Source organism: Protopterus annectens, chromosome 7.part0, assembly GCF_019279795.1.
Source record: "Protopterus annectens isolate FY-2018-M chromosome 7.part0, PAN1.0, whole genome shotgun sequence".
NCBI lineage: Eukaryota > Metazoa > Chordata > Ceratodontiformes > Protopteridae > Protopterus > Protopterus annectens.
Window position 1 is genome coordinate 937,688,038 of NC_056739.1, and position 23,903 is coordinate 937,711,940.

Below are 23,903 nucleotides of genomic sequence, written 5' to 3' on the forward strand. Positions count from 1 at the left end.
ATAAGGCCCTGTGACTACCTGATGGCCTTTACATTGGCCTCCTTTACAAAGACTACTGATGTCATCCACCTTAACAGTACTGGCTGACAGTCTAATTTCAAGTAAGCTATGTGATGCATGTGATAAGTACTGCAGGTTCTAGTGTTCATTACTAGGTAAGTAGGGATTCTAATCTCACAACAGCCAACTGTGTGTGTGTGTGTGTGTGTGTGTATGTGTGTGTGTGTGTGTGTGTGTGTGTGTGTGTGTGTGTGTGTGTGTGTGTGTGTGTGTGTGTGTATGTCTCTATACATGTATACATCTGCAGTACTGTGATGAAGCCAATATGGGCAATCTCTGTGCAGTGGTTATGCATTTTATGAGGCTAAGACTAGCTGCTGGCCTCCAAATGCCCTCAACTATAAGGGCTGCTGATGTTATCCACCTTAACAGTACTGGCTGACAGTGCAACATCAAATAAACTCTGTGACACATGCAATAACTACTGCAAGCAGTAGTGTGTAATAGTAGATAGGTAGGGATTCTAGTCTCCAACCAACCCTGTGTGTGGTTACAGATAAATCTCCTAGTATCACTATGGACATGCCTATATGGGCTATTTCTGTACAATGATTGTATTTTATAGCCCTGTGGCAAGCTCCAGGTCATATGTAGGCATCACTGATGTCTGCCACCATCCAGATTTGTACGGTCAGAAAACCCAGGCGACATGTATAAAGGGTAGTAGACTTTCTAGTAACAAAAGCACTAGTGGAGGAAGGCAAACAAATCCTTGCTGGTATAAAAACTTTTATTACCACAACGGCTGGTACAAAACGAATACAGTACACTCCAAGGCACGGTAGTAGACTTTCTCACAAAGTATGAATGTATAATTATGCTGGCTGCCCCATTGTCCCAGACATGACCTTCTACACATATGCACCTAAGGAACCATGCACAAATACTGCCACACCTTGCTGATGTCATATAACTGATGTGCTACAATGCCATCCTGTGCTTCTGTACTGCCATCATGTGTCTATAGAATAACCAGTCAAACCCCTGGAACAGAAACATTTACAGGTTTGTGATACACCTGTTATTCTGTCATACTACCATCGGTCTAACATCATACACCTAAGATATACAAGGTTTGCTACGTAGTCATGACAAATACCAACACACAGTACCCGTTGTGGCTCACAATACCTGAAATGGCATAACAATACTGCACTACACAACTACATTGAAAGTAATATAGTAACTCTGTGCATCAGACACATATTTGCATGTCCCTGCATCGATGGCATGGATGGTAGGGATGTGGCAGAGGTATCATCACATTCACAGAGTGTGGTGTGGAGGTGCTAGAGGCCTAGGCTGTGCCATACAATTGGCAGCATGTGTGTGAGTCAGGAAAGGGTGCTGGTCAGATGTGCCGTGGAGAGGTACCATGTGCGTCTGTTGGTGTCCTGCATGTGAAAGTGATGTTTGAGGGTATGTGTGTACATAGTCAAGCCCACTGCTAGCCCTACACATGTGTATGTTGGACAGCTGTGGACCATACATGGCAGAGTGGACAGTTACCATCTCCGGCCAAGAACATGGGAAATTGCTCTGTCAGAAGTGGCACTGGCACCACCACGCCCAAGGTCAGATGCGGTGCTAGTACCTGATGGTGACTGCTGTCTGCTGGACCCGTGTACCCCATGGGACCACCCAATATCACTTTCCCATGGCCTGCATTGTCACAATGTGGACAGCACACTTCTCTCTGTAGCACTGGAGGTACTGCCATTATAAATGCATGAGTGTGCATGGACATGTGATCGCTCAGCAGATGGCATTGCTCACCTACATCCACATGCCCAATGCCCTAAACCAACCAGATGTTCCGGCACAGAAAATGTGCGTGTAAGGACAGATACTGTCTCAGCCCACCTTCTATCCATTACATCAGTGAAATGATCCATGGCGTGACCAATTCAGTGGAGGCAGTCACAGATATCAGACTGTACTGCATCCATGACCATGAGGATCCATCTGCTATTGCATTTGGTATGTGCCTGTGCCTCCATAACAGCCCAAAACATGCAGCGACTGAGCCGTGATGTGACACCTGTGACAGGAAGTTGATGGACAACAGTCCCTCTTTGAGCACCCCTGTCAATCTACCTGTGTGGGACCTCACCAGCTGTCTGGCTATGGCCAATGTCTACACTCACTGATGCCATAGTTGTCACACTGTCTTGTTCATTGTTGACACTATGTGACTGTCCAATATCTGTGGCTTCTGGGGACTGGGTATGTGTGAGCATATTGACTGTCTACAGGGACAATGGGGAGAGAAGAGAAATGTCAACCTTTGGGACAGATTCAGCCCCCGACAACCCTACCTTTGCCTCACTATGGCCACCATCATCATCAGAGCCCAATGGGATACTGACATCAAGTTGTGAGGGGGACAGACTCCAACGCCCCCCCCATTCACCTATGAGGAGGAAGACAAAATCAGTACATTATTACCTGCACTGTTATGTATTATAATCCACACAGACTCATATATATGAGAAGCCACAATTGCATTACCAGTCACATATCTTCTCATCACTGATCTCATGCACAACACACAAACACACAACATACACATACAAGACAGGCCCTTTCTAGCATGTACTTCAACTACATCCAGTGAATGTTGCCAGTACACTGTACCTGTGTAGTATGCAGTATGACAGTGTATGTGATAGGACTACACATAATAGCCAGTATACCTATCCTGAGAATGATATGCCTGCTGTAGTATCACTGCCGCAGTTATGTACCATCTCCCTATAGTAAGTGAACAGGCATCCTGGAGTCATTGGCTCCTGTATAGCAGGCTGCATGCTTCTTCATGACTATAACTGCAAATGTGTTAGTGTTTGTACAAATACATTGCTGTGATTATCCCATTGTATGCACTGAAGTCAACTGCTCCGATATGGAACATACAGCTATTCCAATCTGTCTAGGCATAACAGTTGTGCCTTGGCTAAATGGCAGTCCTTATTGTTCATATGGTATATATAAGCCATCAAACAACAGTATCACATTTACGAGGTATAGGAACACAGACTCTGGCCACACCTGATGTACCTATGAAAATGTGAGGGAGAGAGATTTTCAGCAATACCAAATGTTACACTGTTTGAGGGTAATATGTGGATATATCCACATGTACAGTAGCTAATGTGATACTGCCCACATTGCTGAAATTCTGAGTATGTGTGCACAACTCTGCATTAAAACAACCCCCCCCCAATGCAGATAGACCTGACACCCATGTACTGGTATGCAGAGCCTACCACAATGACTGATGCAGTATTACATCGGTGAACAAAGTAAGCTTACCTGGACGCTCCTCTGATATGGACAGGGTAGCACCCACCTCCAGGATGTATGAGGTGATGGACGTCTGGAAGATGGTGGTTGATTATAGGTTTGGCAGGAATTCCTCTGTGGCCGTGAGTGGTTGCTCTGTTCCAGGCCCTCCACCAGTGGCAGCATGATCCCTGGCCACAGCAGCTGCCCTTTGACATGCAGCATTGAGCATATCTGTGGCCCTGTGTTGGACCTATTTGTAGGTCTTGTCCTGATGTCCACTTTTATTAACCACCCTGACAAGGTCATCCCATAATGCTGCATGCTGGTCATGATGTTGGCGACCCCTTGAAAGCAGAATGTGATGATGCAATCTGAGGCCATCCAGGATAACAGAATTCTCAGCAGCTGTGAATGGGGGATGCCTCCTGTGATACATTGTTCCTGAAAGACAACATGAGAAGGACACATTACAGGACAAGATATGGGGACATCCACTAGGTACAGACCCTGCACAATGAATATGGCCTACCCTATCCACCGCTCCCTCACATGTCATACCCCACAGTCTAACGACACACTACATGTGTTGCTTTCACCAAGATATAGCAATACTGGGTATAACCCTGTGTGCCATGACAGATTCTGCTCTATGTCTCTACATCCATCACTGCAGTCTACTGTGGTGTGTCCCCTACTGGCAAGCTCCCACTAATATGTCATACAGCTACTGTTGGACAAATAGCTGTGTGATATTACAACAATTATATAGGGATAGTCTAGCAATAACAGTGTTCCACAATAACAGACAGCAATGTAAACCTGCTGTAGTATATGTTCCCTGTAGGCATCTTTCCTCCCCTCAACACAGATGTTTGCACACTGTGAATGTGTGCCTCATGAATGTGTTCCTTTTGGCACAAACATGTGGATGTCTGGCAAATGGTTGGCCATTCATTGATAGTTGCTGACAGACAATAGGGAATCTGGCTGTCACATGCCAGACCCCTCAGAAAACATGTATGCTACAGTAATATCTGTTAGTGTAGTCATAGTTTTATGTTGTATGGCCAATATGTATCCCCCTGTCACTGAGGCTGGGCCTGTGCCCCCTATTACTTATGGCTATGACAGAATCCCTGCTGTATGGAGTTGACGTGTATGTTAGACATAGCTTTTAACCAATGAAGGATGAATGTCAATAAAACAGTGGCCTAGCAAGGGTACTTCAGAGACAGTCAGGGACATCTGTAGAATGCCAGTACTATTTATGTGTGGCATTGACAGACTGACAGGTTGTGAATGACAGTACATTGTTTGATGTTACAGGAGTCTACATCCTTAGTTAGTGTCACTATGTCTAACACAGATTCCACTAGCTTTCCTACAACAGCCGACCATTGTAGGAGGGAGTAACAGGGGCAGACCTGGTATCTGACTCAAATCAGAGACAGTTGAGAGGCATGCCTGCAGCTGTTGGACAGCAGAGTATCACCAACATGTCAATACCATAGATGTATGAAAGGCTTACTGTTGTAATCCCTATTCCACATCCTACCATATGCATCCCATTATATGGGGACATCTATTACATACTTGGTAGAGTGAAGTACTCCTTTTGTGAAGTGTACCTCTGCAAATAACTTGCAAATCCATTGTTTGTGTGAGCAAAACAACATGCAGACCTATTCCCCATGGGCAGCTGATTACCTTTTGTAGGTAATCCTCATTAATAGGTAATTGTCTGTGCACCAATCTGTGGCTCAGACTTGTTAATTGCATCCAAAACAGCAGGGTTGCACTTTCTTTAGCCAATGACATGGCACCACAGGACAATATTTAAGGCCTTCATGTAGGCCTTGGACCCTTTCTTAGTCTTTGAGATGGACATTAGTGAAGTGTGGAGACTGCAACATCACAGAAGGTAGGTACAAATACTGCCCACTGTTGAGATTTCTGAGGTATGTTTACAGTTTTGCATCATATGTTTGACTATTGTCCGATGACATTGTGATTATCTGGCAGTTAAATGGGAAACATTGTGGGATGAGGTCAGTAAGGAGAGGGAGACATGTAAATGTCAGACAATATACCCATCAGACTATGCATGCTGATGCAGTAGCTGCTATTCTATCAGCACACTATCTTTGTAGGGGCAAACTGTGAAACATGTCCCTGTCAATGGACCTTTGCTCCCTGCACCCTTTATATATGGTTGTGTCTGGATACCTTGTTCTATGTGGTTGTGAGGTATGGTAGGTCTGTAGCAGCTAACTTAACATACAGCAGTATATGTTCCAGGTTGCAGCTGCTGCTGCAGCCTAGGACACATAGGGGAGTGTGGACTCTTTGGAGGACAGCAAGTTGTACGTGTAACTGAGGCAGCAGTGTCAGCTGTATCATCATAGCAGAGCCAAGGTAAGGGTACCCTTTATAGTCCAATAGTGGCATGTGTGTAAGGTACATCTGTTGCATAACAATGCCAATTATAGAGCAGTGGGTGGAATATAGTTTGGCTATACTAATATGTGCAGTGTGTCCCTACCTATAAGTTTTAAAACATGGGTAGCAGTTAATGCAGTAGCAACAACATGTGTGGGTTAACATTGCATGAGTCAGTTATTACTTGCTGTGTACACAAGAATGTAATTAATATGCAACATACGGGATTCAAACATTGGACTGTGGGTGGTTAGATGTACAACATGCAAGGCATTTAACAGACAGAGATACTGAGTCAGTGCTGCAGCATGTGTATTTGCAAGATATATGTGCATACATACAATCTGTGACACACTTTTGCATCCACCATTATGTGCATGGTGTTCAAAGGTTGTGTAACAGGTTCCCAGTTGTACACATGTACTTTGCCATTGCTGCCTTAGCACATGTGTTTAAATATGTTGCTGATAAAAGGGAACAGTTATCTGGTATCATACCTCTCAACCTCTTAGGGAAAGAAATCTGGACAAAGCCATAAATAAAAGTGGGACAAAGGCCCATAAATATGGACAATCTATAAATATTCCTCTTACAAACTTAGAATGTAGATAGAGTAACAGGTTTTGCATTACCATGTGTTTTCTGAAGGGTATGAAGTGGGAAACTGAAATGTCTGTCATGATTTTCTGACCTCAGACTTTAATGACTTGCCACTACTTTGCCAGAAACGTAAAATTTTATGAAAACCGGGTCAAAAATAGGGGGCAAAACTCTGGACATTGTGCAACAATCTGTACAGTTGACAGGTATGCCTGCTATCCTAGGCCTCACATACATCCATTATTGTTTATTTGGTTGTGTACTGATGTAGTGTTTGCAACACAGTCCCAGGTACATTCCCATTTTTCCCACTGGATGTACTTACATTGTATCAGTGGTAATCAGTATATTTTGCTGAAATAGATACTTTTGTTCAGAGTTGAGTGGCCTAGTGGGCTAATGCGCTATGCTGTAGTTAACAGGGGCCTGGGTTTGAGCTCTGGCAGGGGTGGTTATTTTTGAGATTTGCTTAACACTGTGAGAAACACATAAGATCATTAAGGCACTTTAAGTGATTTAAGCAGGTTTGTGTGGGTTTGCGCGGCATGCTGCTTAGCTCCACACAAACCAGCACTAAAAAATAATAAAGAAAAGAAACAGGGGTGATAGGACAGTGGTGAAATGGGGAAAAGCAGGGGGAAAACATACTGAAAGGCAGGTAAGTTTGTGCAGAAGGATGTAGGAAAGGACCATAGCTTCCCATGTTTGTACAGCAACAGTTGTGCAGTTTTTGCAGACTTTGTACATGAATTTGGACCTTTAAACCTGAAAGAAAAGGGTGAAACCAACATAAATGTGTTGTCAAGCCAGTTGGACCTAAAGAATTGTGTTCAGTGGACACATATGTGAAATGGTGAGCTATGCATGGGGAGATTTTTTTTTTGTGGGCAGGTGCCCCCTTTTTTTTTAAGGAGAGAGTGGAATGTTGGGGAAGGGATATAGGTGCATGTGGGGAGGTAAGTTTGGTAAGAGAGGTTGCATTTGCAGACAGACAAGACAGTATACAGGGGTGGTGTGTGACACATGAAGGGGTAAACACCTTGGACGGGGATGGTGTTGTGGAATCAGAGATGTATGAACCCTCAGATGGCAGCAGCTTGACTGAGACCCCCACCCATGGGCAATCAACACTGCTCCTTCACTGCCCTAAAGATGGCTTTGCTGAAGGCTGAGAGCCAGCGTTAAGAAGCACCACCAGGTTGTTGAGTTTGCCCTCAATCTAGTGCAGACATTGTTCATAACTCCTATGCATGATCCTGTGCACTATGGCTGGTAGTTGATCCTGGGTGACTACTGCCTCTCTGCCACCACTCTCAAGGTGAAATGGGCTCTGTCCCCAGAGGAGGTTCCACCCGAAGGTGGTGCAGTGCCAGCAGAGGGGACACCAACAACCTGTCTCCCACATGTGCCTGGACTTGGTGCCATGGCAAACTGAGGCAGGCTTGGTGGGTCAGCAGGAACCCGCCTCCCCTAACGTGTTGTGGTGATAGAGGTATAGCAATGTGTATAGGTTAGTTATGAACAAAACAATCTGTTGGTTATAACAGCATGCCAGAATGTTGTAAATGACCCATTAACATATCAGTGCATATTATATGGAACACAACAATAAATAGCATAACAGTCGGTACACTAACAAAATGCCAGTAACAGTTACAGCATAAGGCCAACAACTTTAGTAATTCAACAAGATATCTTAATATGCAACCATTGTAATACATAACAATAATAAAACACCTGACCCAAATAAAGTTTAGAGAACAACATAAGTTAATAGTAAACCATAACCAATGTACAGCAATAACAAATTTAGATGGAGGTAAGGGGTGGGGAGAGAGAGAAATACAGTCCATTAATACCTGTATAGGCTATATAGTTTACAACAGTACTGCTATATACTCCACAGGTCTGTCTTTAATATATGTTTTGCAGTGCCCTATAGCTGCTGTAGCATGTACATACCTCTCAAACTATCCACATTGGACAGTATGGGCCAAGCAGTAACACCTGCAGGTACACATCTACAAAGAACACTTACACATCAGGTCGACCTATATTACTACCAAGTAGTGGGACTGTGCTATTGACATAATCATGTCGAGGATACATCTGTGACAGGGGGATTATGAACAGTAATTACAGTCTGTGACAGAGTGACACAAGAGATATGTATGTGCACAGTACAGAGAGTAAACAACTATTGTGCCTTCCTAGGCAGGCATGAAGATAGAACTTCAGCAAACTTTCAGAGACACTCCAGGCATGCAGCCATATGAAAATTATACATTTTATTTTATTTATAATGTAATTTTTGCCTATATTTAATGAAGTCTTATCACATTCCTGGTCAATGCTCTTAACAGTCTGTTACATCTGAACACACACACACTATTTACTAATAATAAGCGCTACTTCACACATTTCCCTGTATTTCCTGTGGACAGAACATCTGTCATTAATGCAAAACTGATTCAGTAATATTTATTACTACATGGCACTGGATTTGAACTCTGGTCTGAGTGTGGCAAACTGTAGTTGAGACAGAGTAATTAACAAACTGAACTACTGAGCCACTGATGACTACTGACTCACTGATATTTGCCTAGAGCTCACTTGCAAACAAAATGTGATCTGGTAATAGTACTACAGTTTTACACTAGACTGCAGTGACAGTTGAGAACACACATGCATGAGATTTGTGCATGACAGAGATACTAGGAAAACTATACATTACTACATAGAATGTGGGTGTACACAATATACTGTTAGTGGATGGAAATATCTGTGAAGTCTACAAACCATATCAGATTACTGGGTTGGATAGCTCACCCATATACAGCTGAAGATAGTATATTTGCAGTCTACAGCTATTACACTGTCATACTTGCTTGCAGCACCATACCTAGGAGCATGAATGCATATAGCTGAAATGCACTGGTTAACACAAGACAATCCTGATACATACAATATACCTTGGGTATTAATAGCATTGCTTCAGATGTTGCTGCAGAACAGGTATCATAATGCATTTCTTGTACTACAGCTCTGAATCTACAATTATTGCATAACACTTTATTAGCTATACATTGAGGCAAATAGTGGTATTTTTTTTTAGTTTTTATTTCAGAGCAGTTGTCATAATTGATTATATGCAGAACAGCCCTAATTCCACACATATGGCACAGCACAGCTTCATTAGGGGTACCTTCATGCACTTAATGGTATAGTTTTGAGTCTTTATTGCACAACAGTTGATATAATGGAGGTATTGCTATACAGCTGTAATTCCACAATTATTGCAGTAGAAACTTTATTTCATTTACATTATCAGGGTTAATGCTTTAGTCTTCCTTGTTCATTGCACTATAGTTGGCAGTAGTCACTTATTGCAGTACAGGCCTACGCCCACATTCATTGCAATAGACAAATCTTTACTGTATGTACCTATTGGCAGTTAATGCTTTACTCTTTCTTGCTTATTTGACTATAGATTGCAAATTAATCTGTACTCACCACACTCATGGCTCAAACTGGCCAAGTGCCCTGCATGCACCCCTAGGTTGTAAGCTCTCTCCTCAGCAGCTCTAGGGAGAGAAGCACACCATTATGCATACCTTTCTATTCAGATTAGGTACTGGTAAAACAATGCTAACAGTACTTACAAACTTGTAGGGCATTCCCAGCCAGAGCTTCCCAGACCTAGCTGTCCAGAAGATCTCCATCCCAATGCTTCAGGTCATCATAGTGGTGACAGACCTGCTCACCTGTGCGGGGGATACCTGTACCACTGGTGAGATCACATGCAGCCAGTCCTAGGACTCTGCCTTGCACTCTGAACCCTGGAACTGCCTCTGCAGCAGCCAGTCTTCATGGTCTTTCACCAAGAGTGTAACCATGACCCTGGACTCCTGAATGCCCCACCAATGTGCCTGGAAGTGCACACCCTCTCCAATGCCTACCATAGTTCTTGCACAGTTCAAACTCCAACTGAGCAGTGCTTAAACTGGCAATGCTTAGCAGTGCTTAGCAGTGCACAAAGCAGGTAGACACAGCCAAGCAGTGTCTAAATAGAGGTAGTTTAAGCAGTGCTTGTCATGGCTTAGCAAGGCTTAGCAGAGCTTAGCTGAGCACAATAGATTATGATTTAAAAATAATTGGCATAATTTAAATTTTGAAAATAATTGCTTAATTTTCTTTCTATGTATTCAAATCTTGCACCTACTGCACATAAGACCATAACTCTATCTACTTTGCTACATGGATATCTGGAGTGCTGCTATACTTTTACATATACATCTGAGCCACTTTTAAGCAGTGATAAGCACTGCATCACAGCACAGCAAGCAGACCCACTAAACCATGCTTAAACTTAACTTTTGAATCAAAATTTAAATGCATCCAGTTTCTATTTTAGATGTCCAGCATGCTGAGCCAAACATACTTAAAAAAAAAAAACTTAAATGCATTGATATCATGCACTTGGATAGTGCAGGGGGTATGTTACTTATCTGCAGACATGGTTAGTGACACAGTCCCTGCACTGATTCAATAACCATGTTCCAAAGCTCTCCCTCAGCAATGTGCCATCATTAATATGCATGGCATGCTACCAAGGGGGAACTGATTTCATGGACATGGTAACTTCCATGTAGGCTCTACACTATGCCAATTTATTAAATCTGGGGGCCTGTGTTTCTGAAGTATAGCCAAACTCCTCCACTTATGCTGTGCAGATGAAATCAATAAAAAGACTGAGCGGGGAATTTAATAAAGCCTACATGGACTATTTTCCATGTAGGCATAGTGTCACACTGCTTATATGAAAGTAAGCAGGTATGCCATCCAGTAAACAGAGCTGAGTAGCACGCCTACACAGCAGAATCGGTTGCATGCAATTCTCCTGATGAGCAGGTAAATTGCATGCAAATGAGGGAGGTAGAGCAACCCAGGAAGCAGATAGACAGTCCTGAAGATCCTTTGTTGGTGTCCATAGTGTACACAGAAAAATTCCATGTACAGGGTGTAAAAAGAACAACAGGGGCCAGAAAAGGGAAGATAGATGGGTACAAATAGCATAGCAGACACAAATATGTGCAAAACTATCCACCATATGTCCAAAAGCATATGGAAAATATTTTAAAATAATTTTATTTTTTTTTTATTAATCACAGTATGTTTGCACAGCACGTCGCAGTGTGAAAACATGCTTTTATGAAAAAAAAATAGTGTAAAAAACAAAGTTATTGGTATGTGACAGTAATGTATTATAGGACCCTGTGTTGGGTATCTACAGTGGTGGAATAGTTATGTTACAAAGGAGGCAGTGCCTGGAACTGCATTGTTTCCAGGTTGTGTGCACAGATTCCTGTGCAAATGAGCTGGGGTTACTGAATATCACAAATGGGTGTACATGTCCGCAGATCCCATCTGTGTAGGCACAAAACCATTTTGGTGTCCACAGAAGAGGTAGCTGACATCAAAAGGGGTGTGTCTGAGGACTTGTCAGCTCATTGGAGCTCAGCAATGCTTGTTTGCATGGTGCTTTGCTAAGCAGGGGGTGTGTACAGTGTCTGATAAGCTTTGTTTACCTTTGCGGCACATGTTTAATTGTATTTGAGCATGCTTGCATGATGTGCCGCTGTGCTGAGAGTGGCCTTTCATGGGGGCATGTACACTGAGTGTTGAGTACTGTTTACCTTTGCAGCACTTGTTTGTGCAGCTTACTGCAGTGCAGAGTGAGGAAGGCTGTTAAAAAATAATGACTGAGAAAGGCAATGATATCTTAATTGCTGATGACCCCTGTTTCACTTAAACTAGGGCCATTAACAGTCCGTAATGATGTACTTGGCAGGTGGAATGCATTGTAGGTATCCAATCACATATGCTGCACCTACAGCACAGCACTATAAAGGTTGCATACACCCTACCATCTGATTTCACCCCATACTCTGCACCAGTGGAGAACAGACTTGGGAATTTTAACTGAAGGCATACTAGGGACTGCTGCAACTCTTGTATACATTAGATGCTGAGGTCAATGCTGCTGCTGCTGCTGACTATAGGCCTAGACTGAGAAGAGAAGAATGTTCAGGCCCAGGGTAACCTTCCAGGAGCTACATGAGCTGGAGCGTATAGATCACTACAGGATGGACAGGGACATGCTACAATAACTCACTGAGCTCTGCCAACCCCATCTCAGATCCAGAGCCAACGGAGGGGAACCCATCCCAGTAGAAACAAAGGTATGTGTAGCTCTTAGTATACTAGCTACAGGTACTTTCCAAAGACCAACTGGGGACATGATGGGGGTCTCACCGGCATCAGCATCCAGGTACTCCAGTTCCTAGATGCCATACTACCACATGCCAGTGAGCACATTTATTTCCCCCTCGCCCCAGAGGTGAGGCAGTATGCAGCACTTCTAATGTGTAGCATCATAGACTGCAATCATGTACGCGTCAAAGGACCACCTTGTTAGGAGAGTAGGATATACGTCAACCACAAGTAGTATCACTCCATCGACTGTAGGTCATGTGCAATGCCCGGGGCATTATCATGAATGTGTGTGCTGGCATCCCTGGCAGTCATCATAACTCCCATATCTGGCATGCATCGCAGCTGTAGTAGATGTTTGCTGGGGGGACATCTAACATGGCCATTTTCTGGGGGATGTTGTCTATGCACTGGAACAGTGGATGATGACACCCATCAGAAATTCCCACTCACCCACAGGAGAATGCCATAATGAGGCACACGCACAAACTAGAAACATCATACAGTATGTGTTTAGGCTGCTGAAGTCAAGGTTCTGGTGCCTTGATTTATCTGGTGCAGCCCTGCAGTACTGTCCAGACACATGTGCACACATGTTCACAGTATGTACTTTGCTATGCAATATGATACTGTGGAAACAGCTGCATCAGGATCAGAAAAGTGAAGGGATACATACACCCCCACAAGTGCCTAGGTCACTGCAGCCACACCAACAGGAGGACACTGAGGAGGAAACTCCTGAGGTTGTCCCTGTAGGCAGATGTAGGTGTGCCCAGTATGCCCTGGCCTTGGCCAAGAGGAAATGCATTGCACATCCATTGACAACCTAGGGCCCTAGAGACTCTGAAGCCTTACTGCGACTCACATACATATTAATAAAAATGATGCCAGCCAGCCCACACAACCTGTTCCTAACATGTACTGGCTGTGTACTGCATGCATTAGACAGCCAACTGCTCCATTCGCAAGATAATTCACACACCTATTCAACACTTGTAAAGAGTACTAGCATATGGCTGCATATGTATGGGCCTGCTGCATTTATGCAAGGGAATATACTGAGCTACTGGGCTACTTGGGAAGATCTAACAGCCACTTGCGACAACAGGTACTCTCTCCAATAGTATGTGCTCCATATTATGCACTAGGCCACATGGATGAAAAGTCCACTACATTATTCAAAGGTAATGGCAAACAGTGGGGTCACATGACAGTCGCACAACTGTCTATGCCAGCAGAGCATGGACTGGTCATCCTCCATCACATCAGTGTACCCATACAACTGCTGTAACATTAAATCTGCAATTGTATATCAGCAGACTACTCAATTCCAGGGCTGTGACATAGAACCTGGCCACACGTGCTATGTCTCATGTAATGCAGGGTTGATAATGTATGCATGTAAGCTGTCAATTGTGTGATGAGTGACACATCCCTTTCTGGCAGTCTGTGGCTCCGTAGGCTTGGGACATTAGCATGAGTGAGGGTTTTGATGGCTTGAATCTGGCAGTATCTTCATCTTTTGTATGTGAGGTAGTCATATGGTAGCATTCCCACAGACTGTCATACCCCTCAATCTGTTACTACATGAAAGCTGGACAAAGCCAGAGAGAATGGGGAGACAAAGGGCCAGAACTACAGACAGACACACAGATACTCTGACTCACCATGAAAGTAGTTAGTATGAAAGCAGGTTGCATTAGTACAGCATACCTGAAGGATATAAAGACGAACACTCAAATGTTTGTCTGTAGTTAGTACTATTCAGTGACTGCCTTATACAGCATTTTACTTGAACACCACAAATGTATGTGGAACAGGCAAGACATATGGGGTGAAATGCTGGACATTATGAAAAAAGCATGTACATTGAGAGGTATACCTCTCAACTGTACAGAGTTTTGCTTCCTATATTTGGTCCATTGTTCATAAAAGTGTGCTTTTCTGACAAATTAGTGGCAAATAATTAAAGACTGAAGTTGGAAAATAATGACAGGCATTTGAGTTTCAGACTTCATGTCCTTCATAAAATTCATGCTAAAACCAAACCTGTTATTCTACCATTTGCCATAGTTTGTAAGTGCAATATTAAAAAAAAAATGTCTCTATGTTTGGGCCTTTGTCCCACTTTTATGAATGGCTTTATACTGATTTCTTGCTGTAAGATGTTGAGAGGTATGGTAAGAGGTATGCAGACTGTCATCCTATATGAGGTGTTACATCATGTACCCAAGTCACATATTAATTACAACACACAGCCAGGGAATGCCGTGGGCAATGTCAGTGAGGTGCTGTACTGCAGAAACAGGTACTGCTGCCAATGTCTGTAGCACACAAAATCCCAGTCTGGAGTGCAGGTAGCCTTGGTCTGGAGTCACCTTGTCAGTACTGACAGTCCCACTGGGCATGCTCCTACGCTTCGCTAATGTGAGTGCAATTCTGTTGCCTCTTGCTCAGAAAGACCTGCTATGTGGAAACACATCTGTACATACAGACAGCTACCTCTACATATCTGTCTGACCCTATCCCCATCCCACATACATAGTGTATCTATCAGTATGTATCCCATATTCATATAATACCTAAATATATATATATATATATATATATATATATATATATATATATACATACTCATGGAATGCTGAAGTTATGTGCACTCACACATCAAAACAGTTGCCCAAAGGAACCAAACCAAGGCCTCGACAGTACATAATCTGCTCACTCACAGAACCCTGTGCTTTGGAATGGTGCTTGTACAGGGACATAGGTGAGCAGGTGTACTGTTCAATAGTTCAACGCATGCCGTGGGCAGGCCATCTTCTTCCTGACCACATGTTTGTTATTAACTGCAACCAGCCACATATGGCCATACTGCTAACTGTACACCAATAGCAGAGATAGTGACAGGTACCCTACTCCTAGGACACTAGGTACAATTACAGTACCAAGCAATATCACTCTGTAGGCCACACATGCTGTCTTACAAAAGGCGATGTTGCATACTCCACAAGTACTGTGCCTGCAATCACATATACAAAAGATGTATTCTGTGGCACATCCTGTAAGTACTGCAAGCTATAGTATGCAATAGTAGATAGGTAGGGGTTCTAATTTCATATCAGCCAACTGTGTGTGTGTGTGTGTGTGTGTGTGTGTGTGTGTGTGTGTGTGTTTGTGTAAATATATCCCCATGCAGCATTATGGGCAAGCCTGTATGGGCTATTTTTGTGCAATGGTTATGCATTTTGTAACCCAGTGATTAGCTTCTGGCCTCTACATTGTCCTCCTTTACAAGGCCTGCTGAAGACATCCACCTTAAGAGTGATGACAGAAACTTTAACATCAGGTAAACTCTGTGGCACATGTGATAAGTACTGTGAGCTATAGTGTGTAATAGTAGATAGGTAGGAACTCTAATCTCACATCAACCACCTCTGTGTGTGCCCACCTGTGTGTGTGTGTGTGTGTGTGTGTGTGTGTGTGTGTCTGTGTGTGTGTGTGTGAGTGTGTGTGTGTGTGTAACTATATCTCCATGCAGCACTATGGACAAGTCTGTATGGGCTATCTCTGTGTGATGGTTATGCATTTTACGGCCCTGTGACTAGCTGCTAGTCTCTACATTGCCCTCCTCTACAAGGCCCGCTGATGTCATCCACCTTAAGAGTGCTGGCTGACACTCTCATTTCAGATAAACTCTGTGGTGCATGCAATAATTACTGCAAGCTGTACTGTGTAATTGTAGATAGGTATGGATTCTAATCTCACATCAAAAAACTCTGTGTGTGCATGTGTGTGTGTGTGTGTGTGTGTGTGTGTGTGTGTGTGTGTGTGTGTATGTGTGTGTGTGTGAGTGTGTGCATGTGTGTGTGTGTGTGACTCTGTGTGTGCATGTGTCTGTGTGTATGTGTTTGTGTGTGTGTGTGTGTGGGTGTGTGTAAGTGTGTGTATGTGTGTGTGTGTGTGTGTGTGTGTGTGTGTGTGTGTGTGTGTGTGTGTGTGTGTGTGTGTGTGTGTGTCTGTGTAAATATAACCCTGTGCAGCACTACAGCACTAGAGATATAGCCTTATGTGCTATCCCCGTGCAATGGTTATGCACATTTTGGACCTGTGACTAGCTGCTAGCCCTAAATTGCCCTCCTATGCATTATCATAACTTATGCCCGCCACCTGTCTGACCTGGACACAGGATATTTATGGACATGTCAACTCCATCACCACACCTTCTAGATTTGTAAGTACAGATTACCCAGTTGACATGGCCAATGTAGCCGACCTTATCATAGAGTATGAATGCATGAATACGCTGACTGCCCCTATTGTCCCTGAATGGCCCACATCAAGTGGCACAGCACAACACTAATCATGAGACACATAACTCTCCTAAACAGTGTGCCACTCAACCAAAGCCCCTAAGGCAAAACAGTATGCCCAACACACTAGTCATAGGTGACTCGATAGTGAGGCACACTGATGTCCCACTCACTAGGTTGAGTAAGGAGAAAGTAACAGTCAGCTGCCTGTCAGGTGCCAGGAGCCAGCACATAATGCATGCACTCAGGTCACTCAACAACAGGTGCAGGTATGACTCTGTCATTGCACATGTGGGTGTGAATGACCTGAGATGTACATCTCTGGACTACATGAAAAGAGACATGGAGGAGCTCTCGGATTATGTAGCCCAGGTGGGTATGACCCTAGCCCTGAGCGGCATTCTACCATCACCCAGAAAAATACCACAGTACAAGCAGAAAATGATTGATTTCAAAAATTGGCTAAGTTTCTGATGACACTTTAAGGGGATCCAATATCTGTCTGCCTGGGATGACATGATTAACAGACCTTGATGCTTTGCCAGTAATGGACTGCATCTGTCACCCTTGGGCTCCCGGATACCGGCCAAGGCTCTTGTCACCCCTATAATGCCTTTTTTAGGCAGTGTTCAAAAGACCAAATTACTACCATAACAGCTACAAACAAATGCCATCTGAGGGTCATGTTGCTCAACACTAGAAGTCTAAATCTCAAAATGCACTCGCTCAAGGCACTCCTTAAAATAGAGAACATTGACATTTGTGCTATAACAGAGGCACTGTTCAAAGCAGCAGAAAGCACCCCTGCACTACCAGGCTATAACTTATTCCACACCTATCAGCCCCAGAACTTGGACCAAAGCTCCAAAGGTGGTAGTGTTTCCATATTCATAAAGGATGCGCACACCTCCAGACTGGTAGCCCAACATAACACATCAGAGATACTTCAGGTGCAGCTAACATTGGGTAAGACAGCGATTCAGGTCATAGCCTGCTATAGGTCCCCAGCCATGTCCCAAGACTCGCACTCCATGTTCCTAAGCACCCTGGGGAATATTAGGGTCCAACCTAGCACTCTCTTACTAGGTGACTTAAACTACACCTCCATTAACTGGGTAAACTACTCTTGTACCAATACACTTGCCCAACATTTCCTGGAGTTCATTAATTCCAATGCCCTGGACCAGCTCATTCTAACCCCCACTAGAGGTCGCAACATCCTTAACCTGGTCATTACTAACATGGTCGACCATTGCTCCTCACCAATAGTCAGCTCCTCCCTGGTTAGCTCTGACCACAAACTAATCACCTTGGAAATCCACATCCCTCAAACCCCTACAGCAAAGGTAACCACCATGAAAAACTTCTCCAAAGCTAACTTTGGGATCCTAAAAACAGAGGTGGCTAACTTCACGGCACTGATGCAAATGGAGAATAGTTGCGTGACCACAGAATCATACACCAATGCACTGTACGAGCACGTACATAAATGCATGAATCTTGCCATACCCAATACAACCAAGACACTCTCCTCCAAAAAAGGAAGCCAATCTGGTGGTCCCCTTTCATAAACAAACTCTACAACAGAAGGAGGAAACTGACGCAGAATAAGGTGAAGTTCCAAGACTGGAAAAACTCCCTTATCTGCCTCAATAAAAAGTTGAGATCCCTCATCAAATACTCTAAAGCTAGGTATGAAAACAGAATTAGAGCAGATAGTAAAGACAACCACAAGGCCTTCTATAGTTATGTAAAGAATCTCCATGGCAAAACCCAGATTTGCTCTGAACTACTGCACAATGGTACCCCCTATACCGAGCCAACAGATATTGCCAGTATACTGGCTGACAGATTCAGTGCCAACTTTAACCATCCCCCCCAAAGGACCAATCACAATACCAGTAGATTGCCAGGCACCCAGTATTACTGCTACACAGGTTAAAACAGCACTGTCCAAGGCCAATAATACAGCTTCTATGGGACCTGGCAATATCCCTGGTTGTGTTCTACATTAACTACAGAGTGAACTGGCACCTCACCTGTGTGCCCTGTTTAGTCACAGCCTCACCTCAGGCTTTGTCCCTCCAAATGGTGCACTGCTACAGCCATCCCTCTCCACAAAGGAGGAGCGACTACAGACCCTGGGAACTATTGCCCCATTAGCCTGATGAATCTGATATGCAAAGCTATGGAACACATCATCATGGACCTAATAAACAAGGATATAAGGAATCTCCCAAACTCTGTATCCCACACAGTTTGGTTTTGTGAAGGGTAGATCATGCCTGCTCAACTTGGTCGACTTCTTTGAATCAGTCACCAGAGCTGTGGGTGAAGGCAAGGTGGTTCATACAGCCTACTTTGATCTGACCGAGGCTTTTGATACCATTCCTCACTCAAGGACTCAGCAACCTCTATATCACTGGGTGAGTTGTAAACTGGCTCACAGATAGAACTCACAGTGTGAATTCAAGTCAGACTGCCAATTAATCATGACTGGAGGCCCACAGGGTTCAGTCCTGTGTCCTCTCCTGTTTGGTATCTACTTCTCTGAAGTCCAGGCCAACATGAAGGGACTCTGGGTGATAAGGTTCACTGACGATTGCAAGTTGGGAGCTATTATAACTCTCCAAGTGATGTTGACATCCTACAGAATGGCCTCACTGTGACCAACGACTAGTGTCAGAACCATGGCCTTAAGCTCAATGCCAAAAAGTGTGTCATCAACCCCTTTGGGAAAAAACTGGTTCCCACGAATTAGCACTTGATGGTAGTCCATGAACACAGAAGATGTTATAAGAGATCTGGGAACACATATTGACAGCAACCTCTCTTTTGATCACCACATTGCCACTGTGGTCAGAAAGTCATTTTATGTGGCACATCTCATTACTAAGGGTTTTGCATCCAGGAAGTAAGAGGCCCTTGTCTCCCTCTACTCTTCTTTCATTAGGACAGTCATTGAGTACAATGCCCCATTTAACATGTACCTCACTAGACACCTGCAACAACTGGAGAGGATGTAAAAGTACCTCACAAAGAGGATCCTAGGCCTTAAACAGTTGCCCTATATGGACAGACTCAAGAAACTCCAACTATTCTCTGTCTCATATCGCCTACTTAGAGGCGATCTATGCTTGACTTACAAAGCCATGTCTGACCTAGCTCTGTTAGAAATGCTACATCTAAAGAAATCCCAATCCCTCCACACCACACACTCCGGAGACCTCACCCTCATTACCACAATTAACAGAACATGCTAGAGGGACAGGTTCATAACCTAGAGACTGCCCATGCTATGGAACAGACTTCCCATACATGTCAAACAGAGCACCTCGCTGACCCTCTTCAAGAGAAATCTTGATGAGTAGATAGGAAACAGAAAATTCACCCTGGGGATAACTCCAGTGGCTCTACTCGACAGAGGCACTGGGAACTAAGGTTGGGTGGCACTATGCCAGGGTAATCCTATGGCTAGGCTTGTAAAGGCTCCAGGGCCGTTAGCCTGGTACACACCTATGAACCTATAAACTGTTCTACACATATGCATCTAGGGTGCCATGCACATATACTGCCATACTTTGCAGATGTCAAATTTCTGCTGTGCTGCCATGCCATCCTGTGTCTCAGTATTACCATCATGTGTCCATAGTGTATCCTTTCAGACTCCTGGAACAGAAACATACACAGGTCCATGACACAACTGTCATTCTGTAACACTATCGCCAGTCCAACATCATGCAACAAAGATTCACAAAATGTGATGTGTAGTCATGACACATGCCAGCATACAGTACCTGTATTGCACCGCATCAAGTGGCATGGCAAAACAATACTGCACCACACAAGTACATGTCAAGTGATAATAGGTACCCTGTGCATCAGACACATAGTAGCATTGCCCTGCATTGATGGCATGGATGTGGCACAGTTATCATCACATGCACAGGGTGTCATGTGGGGCTGCCAGAGGGTAAGGCTATGCCAAACAGTTGACAGCATGTGTGTGAGTCAGGAGGGGTGCAGGTTAGATGGACCATGGACAGGTGTGGTGTCTGTCTGTAGGTGACCTTCATGCTATAGTGGTGTTTGAGTGGGTGCGTGTACACAGTCAAGCCCAGTGCTAGCCCTACACATGTGTATGTTGGACAGCTGTGGAATATACATGGTAGAGTTGACAGTTCACTGTCTCTGTCCCAAAACACGGGAACTGGCTCTGCCAGGAGTAGCACTGGCACCACCATGCCCAAGGTCAGATGGGGTCTATATTATAACATCAAAGTTATGGAATATTGAATACAATGTGGTCGACACCATATTATTGAAGTTCTGTAACTTCAAAAATAAAAAAAAAAATTGAACTTTAAATGTTTACCCTAACAGGTTTAAGCAGGGGGGCAAGCCCCCCTGCACCCCCACACCCCCTGCTACTTAAATATACCAACTCTGAGATTGCATTTTAATGTAGTATGGTGCAGAAAGGGAAGATTTCCCTTTCCTGCACTGTAGCGCAATCTCAGAGTTGGTATATTTAAGTAGCAGTGGTATGAGTGCAGGGGCTTGACCCTACTCATTAGTTTTTTTTTTGTTCTAATTTTTTTTTAATTGAATTTCGACTATTTAATGGTTTGATGCATAAAGTCTGATCTTTATGCATTCTATCCATTAAACAGTCCTGATTATAATATGGACCTGGTCAGATGCAATGCTAGTACTTGACGGTGACTGCAAAATGCTGGGGCTGTGTCCCCCACGGGACCTCCCAGGACCACATGCCTGTGGCCTGCCATGTTGTGGTATGGACAGCACACTTCTCTTTGTATCGGTGGTGGGACTGCCACTATGGAAGCATGGCTGTGCATGGCCACTTGGACTCTCAGCAGATAGTGTTGCTGCCCTATGTCCATGTGTCTGATGCTCAACTTGAACCAAATGTTCTAGCACAGACAATTTGTGGTCCAATACAGAATTTGTCTCAACCCACCGTCTGTCCACTGCATTAGTGAACCATTCCAGAGTGTCCCCAATGCAGTGCTGGCAGTTACAGATGTCAGATTGTGCTGCATCCATAACATGAAGCATCCATCTGGTGTGGCATTCAGAATATGCTTGTGCCTCCATGATGGCTTGAAACATGCACCAACTGACCAGTGATGTGACACCTGTGACAGGTGGTGAATGGACAGCACTCCTCCTAAGAGCACCCCTGTCAATCCACCTATGTGGGACCTCACCAGCTCTCTGGCTATAGCCAGAGTCTGAACTCACTGATGCCATAGTTGCCTCACTGTCCTGTTCAATGTCACCACCCTCTGACTGTCCAATATTTGTGGTCTCTGGGGGATGGGTATGTGTGAGCATACTGACTATGTGTAGTGACAATGGGGGCAGAAGAGGGATGTCAATATCTGGGAAAGATTCAGCCCCCAACAACCCCACCTGCGCCTCACTATGGCCACCATCATCATCAGAGTCCAATGAGATACTGACATCAGGTTGTGAGGACGACAGACACCAACTCCCCCTGGTCACCTGTTAAAATCAAGACAAAAGCAGTACATTACTACCTGCACTTTTATGCATGGTAATCCACACAGACTCATACAAATGAGGATCCACAACTGCAATACCAGTCACACATCTTCTCATCTCCACTCCCATGCACAACAGACAACCTCACACCAACATACACAGACAAGTCAAGCCCTTTATAACATGCACGTCAGCCACCTCCAGGTAAATTTGCCAGTGCAATCTCCCTGTAAAGTATGAAATAGGGCACTATACATGATAGACCTACACATGAAACCCAGTGCACCTGTCTTGTGAATGATATGCCAGTGCAAGTGTCACTGCCTCTGGTATGTAGCATCTCCCTGTTGTGTTTGAACAGGCAGCTTGGAGAAATTGGCTCATGTATACCAGGCTTTGTAGCTGCTCATAAAATAACCAGATCCGATGCCAGGAGGAACACCAGCTTTAATGTGAAAAACAGCAAACTGACTAAGCACTTTCACCCACAATTGGGCTTCATCGGACTCTGATGAAGCCCAATTGTAGGTGAAAGTGTTTAGTCAGTTTGTTTGTTTTTCAGATTAAAGCTGGTGTTCCTCCTGGCATCAGATCTGGTTATTTTACTTGCTTTTATATCCTGTTATGTCACTTTTATAGCTGCTCATACCTATAAGTGCAGAAGTGTTGATGGTTGTTCAAATACACACCTGTGACTAACCAGTCTATGAACCATAGTCATCTGTTCCTGAATGGAGCATACAAATATTCTACTCTGGCTAAATACAACATTTGTACATAGGACAATATGGTAGCCCTTAACTTCCATAGGGTATATATGATCTGTAAAAAACTGTATCACACTTACCAGATATAGGACCATGGACTTGGGCAACTCCTGAAGGACCTATGAAAAGGTGAGAAAAAGGTATCGTCAGCACCACCAAATGTCACAGCACTGCAAGATAATTTGTGCATATATCCACATGAACAGTGGCTACTGCGATACTGGCTGTATTCCTGACATTCTGAGTATGTGTGCCCAACTGTGTGTATATCCTAACACCACCCAAATGCAGATAGACCTAACAGCTATGTACAGGTATGTACAGCCTGCCTCAGTGATTGATACAGTTTTATACTGTTGCACACAGTATGTTCACATGGACGCTCTTCTGCTGTAAACACTGTGGCACTCACCTCAACAATGTATGTTGGAATGGATGCCTGGGAGCTGTTGTGTGTTCCTTGGTTCGCCAGAAATTCCTCTGTGGCTGTGAGTGGATGTTCCGTTGCAGGCTCTTCACCGGTGGGGGCATGATCCCTGGCAACATTGGTTGCCCTTCATCGTGCAGCATTCAGCATGCCTGTGGCCTGATGTCAGAACTGATCATAGGTCCTGTCGGCCAATTTGATTTA